The following is a 25,715-nucleotide window of genomic DNA, read 5'->3' as shown; positions in this document are numbered from 1 at the left end:
CTGTGCTAGAATGTGCACCTATTACAGAGAATGAATGGAATGCTGCCTGTGCTAAGGATGTGACACTCTCTCAGGTCAAGGAATTTATTTCAAGTAGCTGGCCTGAGCGCAGAAATCTTTCTGTGGAGTTAAAGAACTTTGCAATTGTACAACAACACCCGTGCACAGCACACGCATATGAGTGGAAAAACAATATAGAAAGTTATCGTTTAACAAGGATAAAGGACAAAGGTGTTCCTTCTTGAAGTGTTGATTTTTAATGGTGTATCGATTCGCGAGCCAGCCAACACGTGTTTTGTCAATGGGGTGCGACACCCTTGACTTCTTCAGGGCTGTAACGGAGTGGAATGAAAACTGGACCTTTCAATCTCTTCTATTGGAAGCTCTGTGTACCTTACGAGTAAGGTGATGCAATTGTACTATCAATGGTGAGTCTCTCTCCTGGTATTAAAAATCACATTTAGTCTCATTTCAAATTTCAAAACGCCTCGAGTAGGCAAGACCGAGTTATTACTGCACCATCTGCCGTTAGCCGAAGCTTCAGCGAGTACGCCTTGTATTCTCTCGTGTGTCTGGGACCGCGTCTGACCAGATACTGAAGAGTATAGCAATTTGAAAAGAGACTTAACGTGATTTTTAATACCAGGAGAGAGACTCGCCATCGAGAGCATAATTTCATCACCTTACTCGTAAAGTACACAGAGCTTCCAATAGAAGAAAGTTCCTCATTGCTTACATTCATTAGGACCCATTGAATTGGAATTATCACCAGTTGTAAGGTCCAGTTTTCATTCCACTCCGTTACAGCCCTGAAGAAGTCAAGGGTGTCACACCCCATTGACGAAACACGTGTTGGTGGGCCCGCGAATCAATACACCATTAAAAATCAACACTTCAAGAAGGAACACATTTGTCCTTTATCCTTCTTAAACAATAACTTTCTATATTGTTTTTCCACTCATATTCATGTGCACGGGTATTTTTGTTGTTCATTGATGGACCTTGGTCCAGAATTGAGGTTTTAGGGGTTTTTCCTTCACCTGCAGCACCGCATTCATTGTCCACATTTGTGCTAACTACACGCTACTTGGCGAGCGCCACGTAATACCCTGTGATAAATTAACACCCCCCTTCTGTTTCTTGTTACAACTTTGCAAATGTTGCTGATGAGTTGTCTGTTGTTCAGGATATGGTCATGCTCCATGACCTCTTTGTTCCTCTAGAGACCTTGTGCAGCGCAATCATTCAGGCTGCTCATCAGGGACATTTAGGTGTTATCAAAACTTGTCAATGTTTAAAGCAGTATTAGTGGTGCCCTTCCTTAGAATCTCAGGTTAGAACTTCGATTTAAAAATTTGCAGAATGTTTGCTGTCAGACAAGCATTGAAGAATTCTATCTACTCCACTTCATCCCGTTCCATTTCCACAGAATCCATGGGACAAAGTGGGTTTAGATTTTTCTGGCTCATATTAAATCTTGATATATAATAACAAGTATTTGATCTTGCTTGTTGATTATTATACTAAATGGATGTACTACTGTTTTTGTGAGGGAGTGACTACTGATAATGTTATTAAGTACTTGAGCAAAGTGTTTGTTGCGGAAGGTTCTCCCAAGGTCGTTGTAACCGATAATGGTTCACATTTTGTGTCACAATGTGTGTGTTCATTCCTTAAACTACATTATATCCGTCATTTGAAGGCGCCACTATATTCTCCCTCTTCTGATGGCTTAGTAGAGAGGGGAAACATAAATGGGAAGGAGAGTATACAGACTGCAACTTCATCTGGGCAAGACCCTTTAGAATTTATACATAATAAAGTTTGGTCCTACAACACGACTCCACACTCTACAGCAGGTGTTGCACCTTGTGTCCTTCTTAGAGGCAGGAAGGCACACACTGGTTGAGTGAGAAAGGGGAGGAAAAAATGAATTCTTGGACATACCTAGATCTCATGTACAAACGAAGCAGACAAGTATGAAAGCACGCTTCGATGCAGGAAAACATTTCATAGCTCAACTGTTGTAAAAAGGAGACTGGCTACTTGTTAAGAATCCCAAGAAGGTACTTGTTAAGAATCCCAAGAAGGTACTTGTTAAGAATCCCAAGAAGGTACTTGTTAAGAATCCCAAGAAGGTACTTGTTAAGAATCCCAAGAAGGTAATGAAGGGCAGATCTAGATTTTCATCACCCGTGGCTGTGATAAAGAGGAGCAAAGGGTCCACTCTCCTTGATAACACAAGGTTGGTGGAATAAAAGGTCTCTGGTTAAGATTACTAGTTCCCAAGCTGACATCAACAAACATGGAGTTAGTAGAAGTGACCATTGTGAATGGTTTGACTAGCCTCAGAAAAGAGAAGTCTAACCAGGGTCATGCATGGGCTCAGTAACGCCAACTTCAACGGCACTTGGGTCATGTGAGAGGTCTGGTGCGAGTGTGGGATGACAGACGTTTGCCCTGCAGGTTCAAAGATTATGCATTAGAATTAATTTTCATTGGTTTGGATTTCGTTGCCTCCTTCATTTAACTGTTCAATCATATCACCTGTTATTCTTTTTATTTACATTATTCTCTGATTAACTTTGTGGAATTTTTCTTTTCTGCTATTTAAAGGGAAGAAGTTGTAGAATGCATCTCAAAGTGATGGTCTCGTGGTGTCACAAGACCACACTCTTCTTGGTATCTCGTCCACAAGCATTGTTGCTTTTCAATCACTGTTCCACGAGCATGGCTGAACAGCTGCTATGGGTGTCTTAGCAACCTCTGTCAGTTGAACTCTGGACTCGTGGCAGCTGGCCGATCCCGGTCGTGGGTGCATCACCTCATGAAATAAATCTTCTATTACCCTTCGCATGCATCTGTGTTACTCAGTATAGCTTCTCTCGTCCTGTGTTACTCAGTATAGCTTCTGTCATCCTGTGTTACTCAGTATAGCTTCTCTCGTCCTGTGTTACTCAGTATAGCTTCTCTCGTCCTGTGTTACTCAGTATAGCTTCTCTCGTCCTGTGTTACTCAGTATAGCTTCTCTCGTCCTGTGTTACTCAGTATAGCTTCTCTCGTCCTGTGTTACTCAGTATAGCTTCTGTCATCCTGTGTTACTCAGTATAGCTTCTCTCGTCCTGTGTTACTCAGTATAGCTTCTGTCGTCCTGTGTTACTCAGTATAGCTTCTCTCGTCCTGTGTTACTCAGTATAGCTTCTCTCGTCCTGTGTTACTCAGTATAGCTTCTCTCGTCCTGTGCTACTCAGTATAGCTTCTCTCGTCCTGTGTTACTCAGTATAGCTTCTCTCGTCCTGTGTTACTCAGTATAGCTTCTCTCGTCCTGTGTTACTCAGTATAGCTTCTCTCGTCCTGTGTTACTCAGTATAGCTTCTGTCGTCCTGTGTTACTCAGTATAGCTTCTCTCGTCCTGTGTTACTCAGTATAGCTTCTCTCGTCCTGTGTTACTCAGTATAGCTTCTCTCGTCCTGTGTTACTCAGTATAGCTTCTCTCGTCCTGTGTTACTCAGTATAGCTTCTCTCGTCCTGTGTTACTCAGTATAGCTTCTCTCGTCCTGTGTTACTCAGTATAGCTTCTCTCGTCCTGTGTTACTCAGTATAGCTTCTCTCGTCCTGTGTTACTCAGTATAGCTTCTCTCGTCCTGTGTTACTCAGTATAGCTTCTCTCGTCCTGTGTTACTCAGTATAGCTTCTCTCGTCCTGTGTTACTCAGTATAGCTTCTCTCGTCCTGTGTTACTCAGTATAGCTTCTCTCGTCCTGTGTTACTCAGTATAGCTTCTCTCGTCCTGTGTTACTCAGTATAGCTTCTCTCGTCTTGTGTTACTCAGTATAGCTTCTCTCGTCCTGTGTTACTCAGTATAGCTTCTCTCGTCCTGTGTTACTCAGTATAGCTTCACTCGTCCTGTGTTACTCAGTATAGCTTCTCTCGTCTTGTGTTACTAGTGGAGCAGGTAAACGAAAAATTGTATACCTTCTCTATTTTGCATGAATATACTAATTACTTAATCATTCTAAATATTAATCTGTACTAATTGTTTGAAGTATTTTCCTTAATCAACTTTGCACCTTGATAAACACAAGATACACGGGAACTAAATGCAAATTGCATGGCTAAAACAATTTTAATGACTAACTGTGGTACGCATATTAACTGTAGAATGTGGTGGTATAGAAAATTGCATGATTTATGTTGCTTTTGTAATGGTTTGCGTTCCTGGCATTTCGGAATGGTGAGTATTATTGCTTTAAATGTTGCTATAAGCTAGTGTTAGAAATGGCGATTTCTGGTTGGCTAGGGCTTGCGCCAAAGCCAGACAGAAACCACCACTCTAATCAGGGCTGGGGAGTTACACGCCAAAGATAACCCCTGCTCACCCCCTTGGTAGCTTGGCACGAGCAGACAGGCTTATCCCTGAGGCGATGTGTAAAGCGTTTGCGCGCGCACCCAGCAACAACACCCAAGGCCCACCACAAAAGAAACTCCACACAAGGTATTATATAAAAATAACCTTTGTATTACCAAAACACATTAGATAAAAACACACACTTTACAATGTGCCAACAGGCACGGGCAGAATTTACAAGGGATTATATGTACAGGGGACAGGGCCACCTGGACCACTGTCAGGAATTAGCACTTTTGGAAATTAGCACTTAGAACATAGGAATAAAATTACTGTAGCACAAAATAACATATATAGCACACAACCAGTAACTACTGGTATCAGGTAAGTACCACCTACGCAACCCTAACCACCTTAGGAGAATGTCACGCAGGGAACTAGGACCTCACTAGCACCACCTGTACTAGGAGAAAACAAACAACCACCTAAGTATCACAATACCTGTAGGGGTAATAGCACGTTACACATGATGCATCACATTCAGAGGTGTTGGGAAGGAAAACACATGATGCATAAAAACATTCAGCGGTGTAGAACAAGGCACATCATGCATAAACACACATTCAGAGGTGCAGGAAAGGAACAATTGCGCCAAATTCACATAAGCCACCACCTGTGGCAGTCCCTAGGCCAACTGGTCTTGTCGGGGCTAAGACGCCCTGTGTCCCAATGTCAGGACCAGACGGCGCACGCAGTCAAGGCAAAGCGCAAAGTCACTGCCCACAACCTACACGTTGCAGCTGCCCACTAAGTGCTGGGCAGCTGTAAAACAATGATGCTGGGGCCAACGTTGGAGCCTCACCGGGCTCTGGGCATGACTAATGCCCCCAAAGCAACGTAGAAGCCACGTGGGCTCAAGACCACAAGAAATGCCCCCTAGAGCCTCCGGGGCTCTGCACAACTCTGTGGGGCAAGGTGGGAGTGGCCCGCTGCCATCTGGGGCCACTCAATCGCGCGCTCTGGTCACTAACGAAATGCCCCCAAGATCGTTGGAGCCTCACGGGCTCAAAATCAATGATGTCCCCCTTACGTGGGAGCGCCCCCCTTCTCTTAGGCGGGGGCCGCTCAGGAGATAGGCACCCACGACACACGCACGGAGTCCCCCAGCCCTTCCCTACTCACCGGGCTGTTCTGTGGGGACTCCGCTCCTCTGGTCTCCTTCTTTGCTGTCTCCTCGACGTGCAGGGCTCTCTAACTACACGGAGCCCTGCGGGCGTCGCGCTGCTGCCTCACTGCGGGGTGGGCTCCCGCTCACCGGCAGACTCTCGCGGCAGGGCTGGGCAGTCACGTCCTTCTCTCCTCGGGGAAGCGCGGGGTAGGCTCCCGTCCGCTTCCTCCCACGATGCCCTCACTTCACCCAGGCACTTCTTCCGGCTGCACAGGAGCGCGGGGTAGGCACCCGTCCGCTTCCTGATTCCGGAACGAGGCTTCCGTCCCGCGGCCCGCCCCCCAGGGGACGCCTGACTTCCTTTTTCCTCGGCCGCGGCGGTGATTTCGAAACGGCGGCAATGAGGGGTGGGCTCCCTCAATAAAATCACTGCAATAAGCGGGGTGGCACCCGCGACAGCAGCAGTATGCGGGGTGGGCTCCCGCTAACCAAATATACAAGAATAAGCAGGGTGGGCTCCTGCTCGAGAATTTAGAAAAGAGCGCCAGAACGCCGTAAAATAACGAGGCAGGGTGAGGGGGAATCCCACACGGCGTAGATTGGCGCGGCAGGCCACCAGCAGTCCTTTTGGGCACAAACACCGTGCTCCTCCGCACCAAAGTCAAGGGCTCCTTCAGGACAAAGAATAAAGCGCTCCCAGGCGCTGCAAGTAAAAGTCCAGCAACCAAAAGTCTTCAAAAGCAGGGGGGCAAAGACTGGGCCCAGGGGCCAGCTCACAGGGCCCTCCAGCAGGGAGGCAGTCCCCAGTGGCGGTCTCTCCTGGCGCCCAGCAGCAGCAGGCCCCCCTCAAGTTGGATCAACAAAAGAACCCCTTCTGTGGGGACACAGCCCCATTTTTATACAGTAAAACCCTTTGTTCTTGGTTCAGGGTGAGGGGGAAAACCAGTCGCAGCTGGTTGGGGAGCACCCTTGATGTGCTCAGCCCCTCACTCTATTCACTGGCAGGGCTAGGGTCGTCAGTCGCACCACAGGGGGCGGAGCCAGCATTGTGTGGGGAAAGCCCTGCCCTATTCAGGTCCAAGGTGCACTCCTCCCCAGCCATCAGCATGCTAATCTCACACTCACCACTGGGGCAGACCCAACCAGACTCCTGGAGCCAGGCTCACCAGCCAGCTCCAGCCAATCACACGCCAGACACACTTTACACTAATATGCCAACTCCTAGAAGTGGCACTTCCGCACATGACATAATCACGCATTATATATCATTGCGAAGCATTCGATCACACGAGTCCGCACATACCAAACTCGGGCCTGCACACCCCACGCATCAGGAACTACTAGGGACACATACATTCCCCATGCACTCCTATGGGAGGGCAGGCCTATCTCACCACATGCACTCAGAGTGCGCACGCACTTTACCCTGGGACACAGGGAAAGTGCGCAGAAACCAAAAACCACTATCACCAAGTCATCAATAAAAGCAAAAAAGTTCAGGGGTGAACCTGCCAGAAGGGCCAAGTCCAACACAACCCCCTTCCAGCCAAAACGCAAGGCAGACCAATCACCACCGTGATGGACTTCCCTGCTTGGGGCGATAGAACACGGACGCGGGCCCGCAACTGCAGGGACACCCTCCGGTTCTACGCCACGGTGAACCCATGGAATTCCTTCTAAAACCACTGTCCGGACCAACTGGGCTACCCCACTGGTACTCCCAAGCTGTCCGCGGCCAAGACCAGGCCCTAGGCCACCCAGGTGCCACCGGTCTTTGCCTAATCACAGAGTGGGGGGTAGTAACCCCTGGCACATAGCGGCCATTCTCCACTCTTCCTGTCTGCAAGACAGGACTAGACTGCCACTGGTTCTCCAGCCTAGGGCCTACACCCTCAGGTGGACCAGGAGTCTCAGGAAAGGCTCTCCTCCCCCTACCTCTTCTCCTAGGGTTCCTCCTCCTCTGGCGAGGGGTACACCTAGAACGCCATTCCAACCCAGGGTTTAACCCCTCAGGTTGTACTGGGGCCAGAGGTGGGCTCTCCCACCCTCTGCACCCCCTTCCAGAGCCCTGCTCCCTACCAACTGGGGCGGTACCTCTGGAAGAAGAACCGGTCGGGACGCTGGTTACAGACGTCCCACTGTGAGAAGTTGGCCTGGTATATGCTGTTCACTAGTTAAAGTGACCACCTTGTACCATGCCAAGCAACCCTTATGGTGTGGTTGTAAGTCAACCTTTTCGGACTAGCTGCCCTAGTGGTAGCGTAGGCTAAGCAGTCTTTGAGGCTAAACTCGTTAAAGCGTGTTAAGCAAGCTGTTTTACCATATGTAACCCCCCTTTATACCAATGAAAGGACACCACACAGATATATATTCAAAATATATATGTATTTATTACTCAAAGTATCCCCTGGACTCTTTATGAGCACAGGAGCACAAATCGCTAAACAAGACAATGTTATAATATACAGAAGTTGCACTTTATATGGATGGGCCCTGGTGGCCACTCAAACCATATACTAAAATAGTGGTATAAGTACCACGAACAGGAAAGGGAAAAGGCCTAGGGCCTCTAGAATCGCTGGGCCTACAAGGAGCTAACTTCAGTTAGTGACCAGGAGGTCCACGGGTCGCGTGTGCAGTGAGGAAAGTTACACGCGTGCTCCCATAGGTTTTCAATGGGTGCGTAAAAGTTTAAAAGTTACTGCAGAAAGGGTCTTCTGGATGGACTACGATCTTAAGATTCAAAACACAGACACTAGAGATGTTTCTCTACACTCGGGCACCAGAGTGCCAGCTTTACCTCACCCACAGGAAGCGGGTGCATAGGTCTCGAAGTGCGTCGGGTTTCTTCTATCGATTCAATGGAGCCTGATGACAAAGATGCTGCAGGCGGTCGGTCCAGAAGAGATGCGGTGGATCCAAGAGTGGATCGGAGTTGTAGAAGACCTGAAAGCAGAGGGGACAGTGTTCCCAGTCACTATCCAGTGACCGGCGTGGCACCAGGTAGGTACCAGGCGAGGTCGGGTGCAAACAGGTGGTTAGGTGTAGCTTGTCTCCGCAGCCACGTGGTCCCTGAAGGTCGACGACGTCCAGGAGTCGAGTCACGAGATGTCCCACGCAGGCTCTCGCTGTCGGCGGTGTCGGCGTCTCGAAAGAAGCAAACAAGCCTTGGCAAAGGCAGGAGTCGTGGAAGTTCAAGAAAGCTGATTGTTCTGACCAGCAAGGTCAGAGGGGCTGCTCTTTTGGAGTGCAGCTAGGGCCAGTCTGGAGTAACCAGACCAGGGTTGTTGATTTCAAAATAGGTCACCAAAATGGCCACTAGCCAACGGGCCAGGGACCGGGCAGGCGCGTCGAGATGCAACGTGCAGGGGGGCCCCACGCAGATCGTGGAGATGCTGGAGGGCTCACCTTTGGTGCAGATGCTGCTCGGTGGTTGGGCTTCTCAGGACCCAAGCACAACTTGTAGGGAGCCTCTGTCGTTGCGCTTTCAGCTTGTCGTCGGTCTTCCAAGATGGCTGGCTCCACGTGTCTCGGTGCCTCCACGGATTCCTTCTTTGCAGGGACTGTGGATCGGGCGGTGAGAGGTCTGGAGGTCCAGGTCTTGTTGGGCTCTGGGCTCGGGCTCCGGCAGGAGGCGGCGGCAAAGCAGACATTGAATAGCTGGTTGGTGCTTGTGTTAGCAAGATGGTCACTCCCTGACCATAGGGGAGATTTCTTTCAGTCCTCTGTGCAGCAGAGCGTCGAAGTTCCGTCTTCTTCTTTATAGTAAGTTGATTCTAGGATGTCTGAAGTCTTAGGACACAGCTCCTACCTTTAAGCGGATTCTAGGGGCCGGACTACCTGCTAGGTCCCTCCCTAAGGGTGGGACCAGGAAGGGGGGTGGTTACACCCCCAATCCTTTGTCCAGCTCGCCCCAGGTCCGGGGCTGGAGCGCCCCAGGACCGGTTTGAACTGGCATATGCACCGAGGCTCCTTGTGAGCCTCAGGCATGTCTGTTTCCTTTCAAGCCCTACCTGACCAATACACAACATCCTGTCTGGGGTGGTGCTCGCACCTCCCCTGGCAGGAAACCCTTTGTCCACGTCTCCCAAGCTGGAAGGACTCCCAACAGAAGGAGGGCAGACTTGTGTCTGTGGTGGCAGCATCCATTTTGTGGAGCTGAGGCTATGTCTGATTTTACCTGGGTTTCAGGTATTGTACATGTCGTGTCCCTCTAGAAGGGTGGAATGCTAACCCCGTCGCCAGAATTGGTGAGGGGTTAGTATTCCAATTTGTATGACACCTTACTCGACATGTTTTGATAAAGCCAAACCAAAGATAGCATTTAACCGCGTGGTTCATAATGCACTTAAGAGTATATGGTATGACGATATCTGGAAACGGTAGAAGGAAGTTGTTCCGACCACTGCAGACAGGCTCAGCTCATTCCAGTGCACCATCTCACATGGAACCAAGCACTCTGCCTTCAGGATTGTCAAGGCCTGCCATAGGAGTGACTTATAGGTTAACATGTGTCCCATTTAAGGTTAGGTATAGGTATACTACACCTAAGTAAGAGGTGGTTACACCAACTTACCCCAGCTGAGTGATCAGCCAGTTGTGTCAAATTTGTTAGGCCAAGCCTGGGGTGGCATAATACATGCTTCAGCCCCTGGCAGGCCTTAGATACACCAATGCCCTGGGTACCTAGTGTACACTGGTACAGGGGCTCACAGGGTGATCCAATTCCAATTGGTTATGCACCTAGGGTGCATAGTGTCAATTTAGTTAGAGAGAACAGCAGGCTGGGGGTCTGATTAGCAGGCCCACAGCCTCAATAGGTCAAAAACCAGTGAAGCAAAAAGGAAAAATTTGGGGTGACCATAGGATAGCAGACCCTACTCTCCTACACCCACCCTTCAGGTCAGGCTGACCCTGAACCTGGCCTTCCAACCTCTGGCCTAGAACCTTTGGTGGAATAATTGCCTGGCACTCCAGGACTTCTGGGGACTTACAATCCATCCCCCTGAGGCTCACAAACGACACATATGTCGAGTGACTGTCTGTCTGGCGCTGATCTCCCGTCCCCTGTCCACCTGACAGTGCGCGGAGATCCCCCAGAACAGAAGTGGTGTCCCCATGGTCACTACACGGGATCCTAGCCCAACTGGGAAATCCCTGACCCACTGGCTCTTCCACTGGGCAACTCATCCCCCAATCACTCCTCACGCTGGACTCCTGTACCCTCCCTACCGGAGCGGTACTGCCAGACTCTAGAACCACAGGAGCCCTGTTTATAGGCGCTCCCGGTCCTCTACTCACTAGGTGATCCTCCTCAAATGGGCTAACAGGACAGCCTAGGTCCCCAACTTGGTGTTCCCTCATGAAACCATCCAAGTCCTGAGGCAGGGTGTCGTACGTCTGGGGACCCTCGGTCACCCACTTACTCCCGCTCCACTGAGCCAGGCCGTAAGCCCCTACACCCTCCTCGCTATCCTGGGACCTAGCTGGGCTACACTGAGCCTCTTCCACCACGCTGGGCTGAAAGATACCTGACCCACTACTTTTGGAGTCACTCCCTAATGACTCTAGAGAACCTCCAGCACTTTCCCAGCGCTCTGCTTCATCCGCAAGCTCACCTGGCTCCGACAATCCACACCCCAACAGGTGTTGGCGCAACCCCGGCACACAACAACTAAGCAGGTGTTCTTTGAGAACCAGGTCATACAGTTTATCAAAATCAGAGAGCGTGCGAACTCTTATCCAATCAAACAGTGCATCCTCATATTCACCCACAAACTCCTCCCAAGACTGGTGAGACAGTTTCCTTCTGCCCCTGAATTTCAACCTTAACTCCTCCTCCTGGGAAACAGGTACCAGACTGGGGGGACTGGGATTTCCTACACTGGAATCTATATGGCTGCCACCACTGGACTCAACCCTCCCCGGGGAGCCCAGAAAATTAAAACTGCGCGCAGGGGATAGTCTACCCTCCAGAGCTACTTTGCCTCTGGTGGAGGCCCTCTCAGCCTCCGCTACCCTCACCTGCGCCAAGACCCACTCAGTCTCTCGCTGTTGCTTCCTGGCCTCCAGCTGCGCCATAGCCTGAGCATGCTCTAACCTGAGCTGCTCTAACGCCAGCTGGTGCTCCCTTTCTTTCCTCCTATCTTCCCACTCCTCTGGGGACAGGGAAAGGGATGAGGCGCTGCCTCCTACGCTGGACCCAGCAAGGGACGTCCTACCTATGGGGTCCTCACTCTCTACTGGCGTCCAGGTATTGTCATCCTCTACCTCCTCTTCTGAATCTTCAGGGCTCCCCACAGACCCACCACCCTCCAGGTGTGAGGCCCGGGCCCTTTCCATACTGTGCTCAAGATCCCATGGACCCTTTTGCCATAGGACCAGGTGGTCCTGAAGTTCGTACCGAGTGTCGGACTCTCTCCCTGTACAGGACCTTTCTAACTCCTGCCTCTGGCGCCAAGCTAGCTCATAGGGATCACAAGCAGGCTCCATTCTGGCAGACGTTCTAGAGGAAAGATCACACAGGGAACCTAGGGGTCTGAGCCTAACAGGAGCACACAATTCACAAAAAGGGTTCAGCAAGCTCTCTATCCCAGAGAACTCACACTCACTTGCCTAGTGCCACACACCACTCATCCACACACAACCCTCCCCTCGGACTGGTAAGGCAGTTTCTACCACCCCTGATTCCTCAACCTGACCACAAGTGACACAGGTACCAACTCTGGGCGCAGGGCGGGGGACAAATGTACAGGACACTATTACGCTGCCACCACTGGATCCCACCCTCTGGTGAATCCAGAAAACACACTGCACTTAGGGGATGATCTACCCTCCCGAGCTAGGGACACCTAACTCACAGTGCACAAGAAACACATTTCCACAGAAATGACAATTAAAAACAAACTTAGCACAATAATCCCTATACCATGTGATTATCTAAATGCAGAGTTCTGTAGTGCGGCCAGTTGCTGCTGCGGTACAGCGCAAACGCAAGTCCAAATCCCACCGCTGATCACCAATGTTAGAAATGGCGATTTCTGGTTGGCTAGGGCTTGCGCCAAAGCCAGACAGAAACCACCACTCTAGTCAGGGCTGGGGAGTTACACGCCAAAGATAACCCCTGCTCACCCCCTTGGTAGCTTGGCACGAGCAGACAGGCTTATCCCTGAGGCGATGTGTAAAGCGTTTGCGCGCGCACCCAGCAACAACACCCAAGGCCCACCACAAAAGAAACTCCACACAAGGTATTATATAAAAATAACCTTTGTATTACCAAAACACATTAGATAAAAACATACACTTTACAATGTGCCAACAGGCATGGGCAGAATTTACAAGGGATTATATGTACAGGGGACAGGGCCACATGGACCACTGTCAGGAATTAGCACTTTTGGAAATTAGCACTTAGAACATAGGAATAAAATTACTGTAGCACAAAAAACCATATATAGCACACAACCAGTAACTACTGGTATCAGGTAAGTACCACCTACGCAACCCTAACCACCTTAGGAGAATGTCACGCAGGGAACTAGGACCTCACTAGCACCACCTGTACTAGGAGAAAACAAACAACCACTGTTGGACTTGGCCCTTCTGGCAGGTTCACCCCCGAGACTTTTTGCTCTTTATTGGTAACTTGGTGTAGTGATTTTGGGTTTCTGCGCACTTTACCGCTGTGTCCCAGGGTAAAGTGCGTGCGTGTTGTGAGGTTGGCCTGCCCTCCCATAGGAATGCATGGGGGAATGTATGTGTCCTGGTAGTTCCTGATGCGTGGGGTGTGCAGGCCCGAGTTTGGTATGTGCGGACTCGTGTGGTTGAATGCTGCGCGATGATGTGTGCGGCGTGCATGTACCTAGTGTGGAAGTGCCACTTCTAGAAGTGGGCACTTCAGTGTGCAGTATGAAATGTGTGGCTTGTCTGGCGATTGGCTGGTGGAGGTCATGTGACGGACTAGGGAAATCCCCAGGGACAGGAGGAGTCACCCAGTGGTGAATGGGAGTTTAGCATACTGATGGCTGGGGAGGAGTATACCTGGGATCTGAATAGGACAGGGCTTTCCCCACACAATGCTGGCGCCGGCCCCTGTGGTGCGTCTGATGACCCTAGCCCTGCCAGTGAATAGGGAGAGGGGCTGAGCAAAACAAAGTGCTCAGGAACCAGATGTAACTGGTTCGCCCCTTCCCTGCACCTTGCAGACAAAGAATTTACTGTATAAAAAGGGGCTGTGTCCCCTTACATTTGGTGTTCTCTTGCAGGATCCACTTGAGGGGGGGGGGGCTGCTGCTGCTGGGCGCCAGGAGAGACCGCCACTGGGGACTGCCTCCCTGCTGGAGGGCCCTGTGAGCTGGCTCTGGGCCCAGTCTTTGCCCCCCTGCCCTTTGAAAGACTTTTTGGCTGGACTTGATATCTCTAAGCGCCTGGGAGCGCTTGTATTTACTTATAGCGCCTGGGAGCGCTTTTTGGGCTTTATAGTGCTGGGAGCGCTGTTTGGCTTTGTAGCGCTGTGAGCGCTTTGATTCTGCTTGCGGGTGCCCACCCCGCTTAGTTGAGTACTCTTACGGCGGGTGCCCACCCCGCCGTACATCGCACCTATCGAGGGAGCTCACCCCTCTTATCGCCGGGAAGATCACCGCCGCGGCCCCGGCAAAACAGGAAGTCAGGCGGCCGAGGGCGGGCCTCCGGGACACCAGGACCGGAAGTAGGAGGGCGGGAGCCTACCCCGCCTCCCACCGAGGACTCGCGTTGAATTGCAAGCCCCGGAGCAGGCAGGAGCCTACCCTGCGCCCCGGGGTACTGAGGAGAGAAGCTGCCTTCCAGCGGACCGGCCAGGAGCGGAGCGGAGTTCCCAGGAGAACAGCCCGGTGAGTAGGGAAGGGCTGGGGGACTCCGTACATGCGCTGTGGGTGCCGGTCCCAGACCGGCTAATCTAGTAAGCAGCCCCCGCCCCCGGTGCGAGCCCGTTGCTACTGAGAGCCTCGCTCTGCTCTCCAACGTGGGGGACATTGTAAAGTTCTGAGCGCGTGGCGCTCCAACAACGGGGACAGTGTCCACGAGCCCTGTGAGGCTCCAAACGGGGCGCATTGGTTTCTGAGCCCCGTGGCTCCAACAAAGGGGGCAGAGTACTGGTTTCTCGAGCCCCGTGAGGCTCCCAGGTGAAAGGGGGCATTCCTGCAATGATTGAGTGGCCCCAGACGGCAGCGGGCCACTCCGACCTTGCCCCACAGAGTGCAGCAGAGCCACGAAGGCTCTAGGGGACATTCTTTTGGCCAGAGCCCAGAGAGGCTCCCCACGAGAGCGACAGATTTGTGTTTGAAAGGGCACAGTGGTGCCCACGCCCCTTCCTACAGCTGCCCAGCACTTAGTGGGCAGCTGCAACGTTTAGGTTGGGATAATTACGTTTTGGCTTGCGCAGCTTTACTGGGACAGGGCGTCCTAGCCCCTACAAGGCCAGTTGGCCCAGGGACTGCCACAGGTGGTGGCATATGAGTTCTTGCGCAATTGTTCCTTTCCTTGCACCTCTGAATGTGTTTTTATGCGTCATGTCCCATTGCTTTACACCTCTGAATGTGTTTTCATGCATCATGTGTTTTCCTTCCCTACACCTCTGAATGTGATGCATCATGTGTAACGTTCTATTACCCCTACAGGTATTGTGATACTTAGGTGGTTGTTTGCTTTCTCCTAGTACAGGTGGTGCTAGTGAGGTTCTAGGTCCCTGCGTGACAGTCTCCTAAGGTGGTTAGGGGTGCGTAGGTGGTACTTGCCTGATACCAGTAAGTACTGGTTGTGTGCTATTCATATTATTTTTGTGCTACAGTAATTTTATATATTTTTGTGCTACGTTCTAAAAAGTGCTAATTCCTGACAGTGGTCCAGGTGGCCCTGTCTTGTACAGATCCCTTGTAAATTCTGCCCATGCCTGTTGGCACATTGTAAAGTGTGTGTTTTTATCTAATGTGTTGTGTATAATACAAAGGCTATTTTTATAGAATACCTTGTGTGGAGTTTCCTTTGTGGTGGGCCTTGGATGTTGTTGCTGGGTGCGCGTGCAAACGCTTTACACCTTGCCTCAGAGATAAGCCTGACTGCTCGTGCCAAGCTACCAAGGGGGTGAGCAGGGGTTATCTTTGGCGTGTAACTTCCTTGCCCTGACTAGAGTGGTGGTTTCTGCCTGGCTTTGGCGCAAGCCCTAGCCAACCAGAAATCCCCATTTCTAACATTGGTGATCAGCGGTGGGATTTGGACTTGCGTTTGCGCTGTACCGCAGCAGCGACTGGCTGCACTACAAAACTCTGCATTAGATAACCACATTTTAGGGATTATTGTTTTTTTTTTGAAGTTCCATTGTTTCTTCTCATAAAGGTGTCCTTTGTGAATCATGTACTCCTGTGTTAGCTCAGACACCCAGGTTCCTTGTGTTAAACTCTTCTCAGGAACGTCCGCCAAAATGGAGCCGGCTTTTGATTTCTGTGGTCTGTTTAGATACAGTAGGTTGGAGTTGGTAAGGTTCTGTGAAGAGAGAGACATAGAGGTGGGTGAGTCAGATACCCAGTCCAAACTGAGGGACAACCTGATCCTATGGCAAAAGGATGAGTGGGAGCGAGAGCGCAGTGAGGAAGATAGGGCCCGGGCCGCACGCCGAGAGGGTGGTGGGTCTGATGGGAGCCCTGAGGAATCTGAAGAGGAGGAAGGTTACCTGACAGGGACGCCAGTAGAAAGTGAAGACCCCATAGATAGGGAGTCCCTTGCTGGGTCCAGTGTCAGGAGCAGCACCCCATCCCTTTCCCTGTCCCCAGAGGAGTGGGTAGATAGGAGGGAAGAGAGGGAGCATCAGCTGGCCATGGAGAAGCTCAGGTTAGAGCATGCCCGGGGGATGGCGCAGCTGAATATAGAGGAGAAAAAGCTGGAGACCGAGAGGGTCTTAGCGCAGGAGAGGATAGAGGAGGCTGAGAGGGCCTTCACCAGGGAGAAATCAGCGCTGGAGAGTAGACTATCCCCTGCGCGCAGTCTTAGTTTTCTGGGCTCCCCAGGGAGGGTTGAGTCCAGTGGTGGCAGCGAAATAGAGTCCCGTGCGACAAGTCCCACTCCCAGTTCCCCGAGTCTGGTACCTGTTTCCCAAGAGGAAGAGTATAGGTTGAAGTTCAGGGGCAGTAGAAAACCGTCTCACCAGTCGTGGGGGTTGTTTGTGGATGACTGTCATGATGCACTGTTGGACTGGCTGATGGTCAACACGGAAGAGGATTTGGATATAGTGCTCAAAATGATTGTCAAAGAGCAGATGCTCAGTAGTTGTTCTCCAGGGTTGCGCCAACACCTGTTGAGGTATGACTGCTTTTGTCCTTGGGAGCTGGCAGAGGAAGCAGAGCGCTGGGAAAGCGCTAAAGGTTCTCTGGAGTCATTAGGGAGTGAATCCAAAAGTAGTGGTTCAGGTATCTTCCAGCCCAGCGTGGTGGAAGAGGCTCCGTGTAGCCCAGCTAGGTCCCAGGATAGCGAGGAGGGTGTAGGGGCTTACGGCCTGGTTCAGTGGAGCGGGAGTAAGTGGGTGACCGAGGGTCCCCAGACGTACGAAACCCTGCCTCAGGACTTGGATGGTTTCATGAGGGAACACCAAGTTGGGGACCTAGGCTGTCCTGTTAGCCCATTTGAGGAGGATCACCTAGTGAGTAGAGGACCGGGAGCGCCTGTAAACAGGGCTCCTGTGGTTCTAGAGTCTGGCAGTACCGCTCCGGTAGGGAGGGTACAGGAGTCCAGCGTGAGGAGTGGTTGGGGGATGAGTTTCCCAGTGGATACACCAGTGGACCAGGGACTAGCCAGTTGGGCTAGATCTTCTTGGGGGGACCAAGGTGGCGCCACTTCTGTTCTGGGGGATCTTCGCGCACTGTCAGGTGGACAGGGGGCGGGAGATCTGCACCAGACAGACAGTCACACGACACCTGGGTCATGTGTCAGCCTCAGGGGGATGGTGTGTAAGTCCCCGGAAGTCCTGGAGTGCCAGGCAATTATTCCACCGAAGGTTTTAGACCAGAGGGTGGGAGGCCAGGTTCAGGAGCAGCCTGACCTGAAGGGTAGGACTGATAGAGATCAGGGTATGTATAATATTCCCACTACCACAGATAGAGTAATCTCACAGTTACACGCACATACATTCATCATACGCTAGGGCCCATTTCACTAACATACGCTCAAATACTCTACCAGCAATAAACCTGTGGAAAGAAAACTCCTAGTCACCCTGCATCTATATCGAGGTTGATAAGACCTGGTTATTATGACTGTCCATAAACATAATCTATACAACCTATACGGCAATAATCAAAATATAATACACAATAATTGACAAGAAATAATATCCAACACCATGTTCAAATTATATTGCTTTATCTAAAATTAGTCAAATGGAAATCAATCAGAATAAATCATTTTTCTCATAGTTACCTATTCTAGCTAAATGTCAGAACGGGTCAGGACAAGTCTCTCGGTAAAGTCTCTCAAGACGAAGTCCCTTCAGCATCAATCCTCAGCAACGCAGATTCGGTACGCGGCAAAGGCAAATGGCAAGTGGCCTCTCTAGGCTAACAATTCTTATAATGAATCGAACAAAGGAAAGATACATAGAAAAGTTGTAATGTCCGCTGGACCGCTGAGCAGAGCGAGAAGGAAAGGATGTAACATTGCTACATTTGAAAATCTCCGCTCAGGAAAAATCACAAAATAAAGACTACGGAACAGGAACCAAGAAACATAAATGTATCTTGTTAGTTCTACTTCTCCTCGGCAATAAGACCATAGTTCAGAGTCTTTCTCTAAGGCTCCTTTGTTTCCCAAGGCTGCCAAGGACGTTCCATTTCACTTGGAGATTACCCAGGCTGCTGCTGTCCTCACGGAAATTTTAGCAAGGCAAGCAAGGACTGTGGTCAGCTGACTTCAGGACCATATTCAGCAGGGCTCTCTCCCATCACGGTTTTCTACTTTCAAATCGAGGCCAGGCTTACAAAATCGGCCATCTTTGTCTAGGCCACCATAGGCCACAATAGACCATCTTAATTAAAAGAAACAAAAACAACGTTACCACAGCATAGTGATTAAACAGTGCTAATCCCACTAATACCCTTATGTGTATGTATCTATCTAGCACTTGCAACATAGAAAAGCATTAATTCGGAAAGCGTTTTGTGCTCAAAAATAAACAGCACATAGCAACGTTTAAACATGAAAACACGCACGTTATTATTAAACAGCACATTTATGCGTACCTACGTGTAACTCTCTCTTATTAGGACAAACGGATTGATTAATATAAACACACTTGCACAAGACAAATAATTAATTATTAGTAATTAATAAATTAATATGACAAATAGACATGCCAGAGCTTCAAAAACCAACGAATTTTCAAACAGAAAACTCTGCTCCAGCAATCCCCCCTTTGGTGATTTTATCACCAAATAAACCCAAAAAAAAATTAGTGAAAATTTAGTCCCATTTTAGGAGAAATCGGAAATGTCTTTTTCCCCTTACAAAACATTACACACCAGTCACTCTTTCATCATCCCTTTTTGTCTCTAAGTAAACACTCTCCCTCAATTCTTCCAATTCAATTTCTTGCGGTTCTCTTTTCAACCTCTTGTTTTTCTTCTCTTTATTCAATTTCTTCTTCCCTCCCCTGTTTTTACAACACACACACACTAATCTCAGTATCAATAAAGCAACAATTATACAAGTTAAAGGAAACAATATTCTACCTATAATAGTACTACCTATTTTTGCAATAAAATCCTTAACAGCTATCATTTTATTAGCTATTTTAGTCCATAAATTCTCAGCTTCAAGTGGTACTAATTCTTCATGCAAATCAGTAATATTTTTGATATAGACCTTCAGGTCTTTGCTTTCGTCTGGAATGTAAGTGCAACAATGTTGAACTTTCAGCATTCCACAGACTCCACCCTCCTTGGCCAATAGAATATCAAGGGCAAGTCGATTTTGCATAGACATGGCACGTACGGCACTTAATTCCGTATTCACCAAAAGAAACCCTCCAGCGGTATTTGTCGATAAGCGATCAACCACTGTGGACAGTTTCCGAATTCCATAAGCATTCAAAGAAATTCCCACTGCTGGAATCAAAACTCCAAAAATATCACCCACTATTTCAGACCAAGTTTCTCTCTTAAAACGCATTAGTAAATTAATATGTTCCACATCTCTTATCTTATCTATATGAAAAATCTTTGGAAAAACCAGGCCCACATAACACGTGCCATACCAATGGTCAGGCAACTTGTAATAAGCCTTGTTCCCACAAACATAGTATACTCCTAGAAAAATTGTATCTTCTCCACCTCTAAAACCCCAACCTGTTGCAATGAAGTATGTATCATGGCACTCACTAGTCCCAACAAAATATGTATCATATTGGGATTTCCTTCTTGTAATGCAAAGTTTACCCTTCTGTGGTGCATCTAAAGCTAAAGTTGGACTAGCCCCATTCTTCAACTCTTTTCCCATCTCAATATCCCAAATTGTCTCACTCACTTTATATTTTCCTGCTTTCTCCTGCATGTTCAATCTCCTTTCCTCTACCATATCCAGGAAAGCTTTCTCCTCTCCTTTCAGACTGCAAGTTAAATTATTCTTAAAAATGTAATCTAATGTTAATCCTTTTTCTTCAATAAAAATCCCACCAAAAGTGTTAGCTTCTTTAGCTGGATTCAGCTCCTCGTTCATTGGCAAATGCCCAAAAATACTATCTCTGTTAGACATCGTATAATCTACTTTCCCTAACAAATAAAAAACACTACTTAAAATACTACAAGAAATACCATATGTAGCTGGTAAATGATGATAAGTAACACCCTCTGAAACGGATGCAGGTAATTGCATACAAACGTAGCAATCCCTCACTTCCATTGTTTTCACATATTCATATAACAATTTTGAAAAAACATTACTAGAAAAGTTATTAATTGACCTATCTTTGTGTATGTAAGTATTACTAATTCTAATCGGAACTACTTTTTGCGAATTCTTCTCTACATTTGTCACATTCTCTGTATGCATCTCAAACTCAACTTTAAAAGTAACTAATAAAACTAAAACACCCCATAGAAGCATTAATAATCCAGTACAGCAGCAGCACATTCTACACCACCTTTTAAAGAAGGCACATCTATTTCGATTATCCTCTATGTTAGCCATTTTACTACTTTAATTTAGCCTCTACTACTCCACTACTGAAATTGGAACTCTTAAATTCTTCAACAATTCTTTCCCAAAATTTTTTTTTTTTCTTCAGTTTTTCCAAATGATCCTTTCGTTCACTTAATCCAAGTGAATCCTTCCTTTATTCAGTTTGGATACTTGTCATTCTTCACTTCAATTTCTTCAACATCAAATTGTATTAGATCTCCAACATCAAAATCCTCAGTACTTGACTCTTCTCCAATGTCAGTCAAGAGTACTTTCAGAATTTCACCAGTATCTTCCTCAACCACTTCTCTCAAGATCTCTTCCGGATTATCTCGAGTCACTGTTTCTTCTTTTCCTTCTTCAGACAGTGCCACATAAGACCATTCCGGTGATCTGTACTTTTGGTTGGGTCTTCTTACTCTTTTTATTTCTACTGGTTCTTTTGATTCCTTTGATTCTTCTCCTTCAGCTTTTGAACTTTGACTCGATACTTCATTCACTTGTTCAGCTTTTGATGTATTTGCTCTTATTATTCTGTATCTCAGCCTCTTAACTCTGTTGTTAGGCCAACGATCTCCTTTTATCACCTTTTTCGGCTTTATTTCTTTATTACTTCTTTCTCCAATCCAAGTTCTCTTTCTCAGAACTCGACCCTCTGTTTGTTCATTCTCATCATCCAATTCTGCTTCAAGTGCCTTCTGTTTTCGTTTTCTAGCAGTTTTCTTTTTTTCCACAGATTCTTTCACCACTGTTTGAGATTTCCCTACTTCTGTCCCTCCTCGAGTCTCCGACACGCAATCTTCTTGCTGTCTACTTGTCCCTTCACCTAGCTCATCAAGAATGTTCCCTACACCTCCTCGGGGGTCTTCCGCAATCTGTCCCTCTCTATCTTCTTCTGACCCTACTTCTTCAAGTATAATCTCAAGTGGTTCCTCAATCTCCTCCTCTTCTGATTCAGGAGTAGTCTCTGTGAAATTTCTCTTTTCTTTTCTTTTTCCTTCACTGCTTTTTGAAACTTCAGGCTTTCTTACAGAATCTGATCTTTTCTCTGATACTCGCAGTGGTTCATTCGAAGCTTTTCCTACTTCTTTCCCCACTGATTCTGTATCTTCATCATCACTGGAATCTGACTCTTCAAAATACTCTTTACCAGTCCCTTCTTTTGGGTTTGGAACTCTCAGAGTATGACTTGCATGTACCCAGTGTTTCACTCCAGCACACTTTACTGCAGTTGTCGTAGTCAGAATAACTTGTCTCGGCCTTCCCCACCTTGGAACCAAGCAATTTCTTCTTCTGTGTACCTTAATCCTCACCCAGTCTCCTGGACTCAGATCATGGGCTTGCTTCTTCTCAAGTGTGGTAGCTTCTTCTCCAACCTGGTGAAACACAGAATGAACTGCGTCAGCCAGGCCTTTACAGTAATCCAAAATCATGTCATCAGTTATTGTCACCAACTTATTGACAGGCACAAATGCATGGCGCATTGCACGTCCCATGATTATTTCGTGCGGACTCAAGCCAGTAGTTCTATCTGGAGTAGATCTAATAGTCATCAGCACTAGAGGTAAAACATCTGGCCATTTCATGCCAGTGGCTAAGCACATTTTTCCAATCCTGTTCTTGATTGTGCCATTAATCTGCTCAACCACACCAGAAGCCTCTGGTCGGTATGCACAATGTAGCTTCTGCTGTATTTTCAATGCTTCACAAATCAAACCCATGAGTTCATTTTGAAAATGTCCACCTCTATCAGACTCAACTGTTACTGGAAACCCGTACCTAGGAATCAACTCCCTTAACAGTAACTTTGCCACTGTTATTCCATCATTTCTTCTAGTCGGGTAAGCTTCCACCCACCTTGAAAACAAACAGACTACCACTAGAACATACCTCAGTCTGTTTACTTGGGGCATTTCAATGAAATCAATCTGCATTCTTGTAAAAGGACCTCCTTCTCTGCCTATTGTTCCCAGACTCACCACTGTCTTTTTCCCAGTGTTGAATTGCTGACAAACCAAACACCTTTGACAGATGCTTTCTGCAATTGTCCTGAGCTTTGCATTGTACCAGGTTTGTTTAAATGACCTAACCATCGCATCCCTCCCCAAATGTCCCTGGCCATGATACATTCTTGCCATTGACGACAAAATGGAGTTAGGCATTACTGGTCTGCCATCTCTGTAGACCCAAACATGGTCTGTTTCTCTTGGAGCACATCCTGCCTTAATCCAATCTTTTTTCTCTTCCTCTCCTGCCTCATCTTGCAACTGTTTCACTTCATCCCATGTTTCTAAGACATTAGTAAACATCACAGAGAGAAAAGACATTTCCCCCTCTCGGTCCCGATTAATGGACTGATTTGTTTTGGCGCAGTATTGCGCAACATCATTTGCGTAACCGTTTCCGACCGTTATAAAATCTTCTCCTTGTCCATGGGCAGTACATTTTACAACTGCTAACTCCTTAGGCAGCTGTATCGCCTCAAGCAATTTACCAATCATTTCAGCATTCTTTATCGGAGTTCCACTCGATGTCAAGAAACCTCTTTGTAGCCAAAGCTGGCCAAAATCATGCACAACTCCAAATCCATACTGACTATCAGTCATCACAGTTGTCCTCAAATCTTTCCCAATTTCGCAAGCTTTTGTCAATGCTATCAATTCAGCAACTTGCGCAGATTTCACTCCTTTCAATGGTGATGCTTCCATGACTTCTGAAACTCTGCACACCGCATATGCTGCACATAACACACCATTATCATTTCTCAGGCATGATCCATCCACAAACAACACATGATCACTCTCATGCAAGGGAAGATCCCTTATGTCTGGTCTCGGTTTTGTACAGTACTCAAGCACATCCAAACAATCATGATCATCTTCCATCTTTACACCCACGTTTTCAATATCCGGCAAGAGTGTCGCTGGATTCACATTCACACATCTTTCAAGAGTCACATTTGATGCTCCCAGAATCACTTTTTCATATTTAGTCAACCGACTATGTGACATGTACTGGGTTCTGCTTCTTGTCAAAAGAATTGCCACATTGTGAGGTACGAATACCCTTACAGGATATCCCATTATGATTCCCTCACTTTGTTCCAGACTTCTGCATGTTGCAGCCACAGATTTCAGACAACCTGGTAAACCCACAGCTACAGGGTCAAGTGTCGATGAGAAGTACGCAATAGGCCTTCTCAGTAATCCATGCTTCTGAATTAACACTGAAAGTGCACATCCATTTCTCTCACTGCAGTACAACTCAAACTCCTTTTCATAGTCAGGCATACCCAAAGCTGGAGCCTCACACATTTTACTTTTGAGCTCTTCAAATGCTGCCATTTGTTCTGCATCTAGATCCAATGGGTCTGTCATCTCACTTTTTGTCAGTTTAATCAGTGGCTTTGCTATCAAAGAAAAATTAATTATCCACTGACGACAATAACCCACCATACCCAGGAACATTCTCACTTCTCTCTGAGTTTTTGGGGCTTTCATTTCTCTGATTATTCTGATCCTGTCATCCGTCACTTTTCTCAGACCCTTTTCAATATTGTGTCCAAGATAATGCACCTCTTTCTTGCAAAATTGCAATTTGGCTGGAGATACCTTTAACCCTCCATCGGCCAGATGATTCAGTAAAGCTATGGTATCTACTTCACAAGCTTCACGTGTCTTTGATGCCACAAGTAGGTCATCAATATACTGCACTAGTACTGAGCTCTCAGGCATGATCAAACTCTCCAACGATTTCTTCAATAACTGATTGAATATTGAAGGACTCTCCGTATACCCCTGTGGGATACGACACCATGCTAAAATACGCTGGCCAAACCTAAATGCAAAAATCGGCTGGCTATCATGATGTAATGGAATTGAAAAGAACGCATGACACAAATCAATTACTGTATACCACTCGGCATCATGTGGAATTTGATACAGGATCACTGATGGATTTGGCACGATAGGACAACATGCCACCACAATTTGATTAACTTTTCTCAAATCCTGTACGATCCTAAATTTCCCATTAGGCTTTTTTAGTCCCATTATCGGTGAATTACACGGACTACTCAGTAGTTCTCTCAGGACTCCCTGCTGAATCATTTTCTCAATTATAGGAGTTATTCCTTCAATTATTTCTGGTGTCATTTTGTATTGAGGAATGTTAGGATATGTAATTCCCTCTTTTACTGCAATTTTCACTGGATCTACATTATTCATCAATCCCACATCCTCTCCAGTAAAATCCCAAACTGTCCTTTTCACTGTGTCTCTCAGCTCTTGAGGCAAATCCTCCGGATTAAACACAGCAAATGCACCAATTAACTCACTTTCTCTATTCTCTAGAGTCACTCGGTACAAAACATCCTCATCTGGTGTCTCAAAGGCTATTCCATCCGGTGTACAAAAAATTGTGCAGTTCATCTTGCACAACAAGTCCCTACCTAACAGGTTCACTGGACTCGTGTCACAGACAATGAATCTGTGCATGTCTGAAAATTTCCCTATCTGTACTCTTACTGGTTCAGTAAGACGTGTTCTGATTTGCGTATTGGCTACACCAACTACTTGGATTGCTTCATCCGAGAGAGGAAGATTTCTAACATCTGTTGACCTGACAGTTGATCTTGTCGCACCTGTGTCTACCAAAAAAGTAACACTCTCCTCATTTATTTTCCCATCCACAAATGGTCCTGCCTGGTCTATTTCTAGAGTTGCACCAAGTATGCACTCTTCTTCCTCTCCTCGGCACCGTCAATAATCACCCTCAGATTCACTCCCTTCACTCTTTAACAAGTACTGTTGTACCTTGTTTGAACGTCTTGGTTTGTTTACCTGTTCATCATTGTAGAATCCTGAATCCTGATTATACTTTTGTAACCCTTTATTCTGCGGCAAGGGCGGTTTTGGCTCTTGACTCTGCTGTCTCACAACTTTCTGTTGTTGCTGCTGTTGATTATTTCCTTCATTCTGCACCTGTTGATTTAAGGATTTAT

The sequence above is a fragment of the Triturus cristatus genome, chromosome 2_1, assembly GCF_964204655.1.
Source record: "Triturus cristatus chromosome 2_1, aTriCri1.1, whole genome shotgun sequence".
NCBI classification, from domain to species: Eukaryota; Metazoa; Chordata; class Amphibia; order Caudata; family Salamandridae; genus Triturus; species Triturus cristatus.
Note: the sequence above shows the minus strand (reverse complement) of the source record.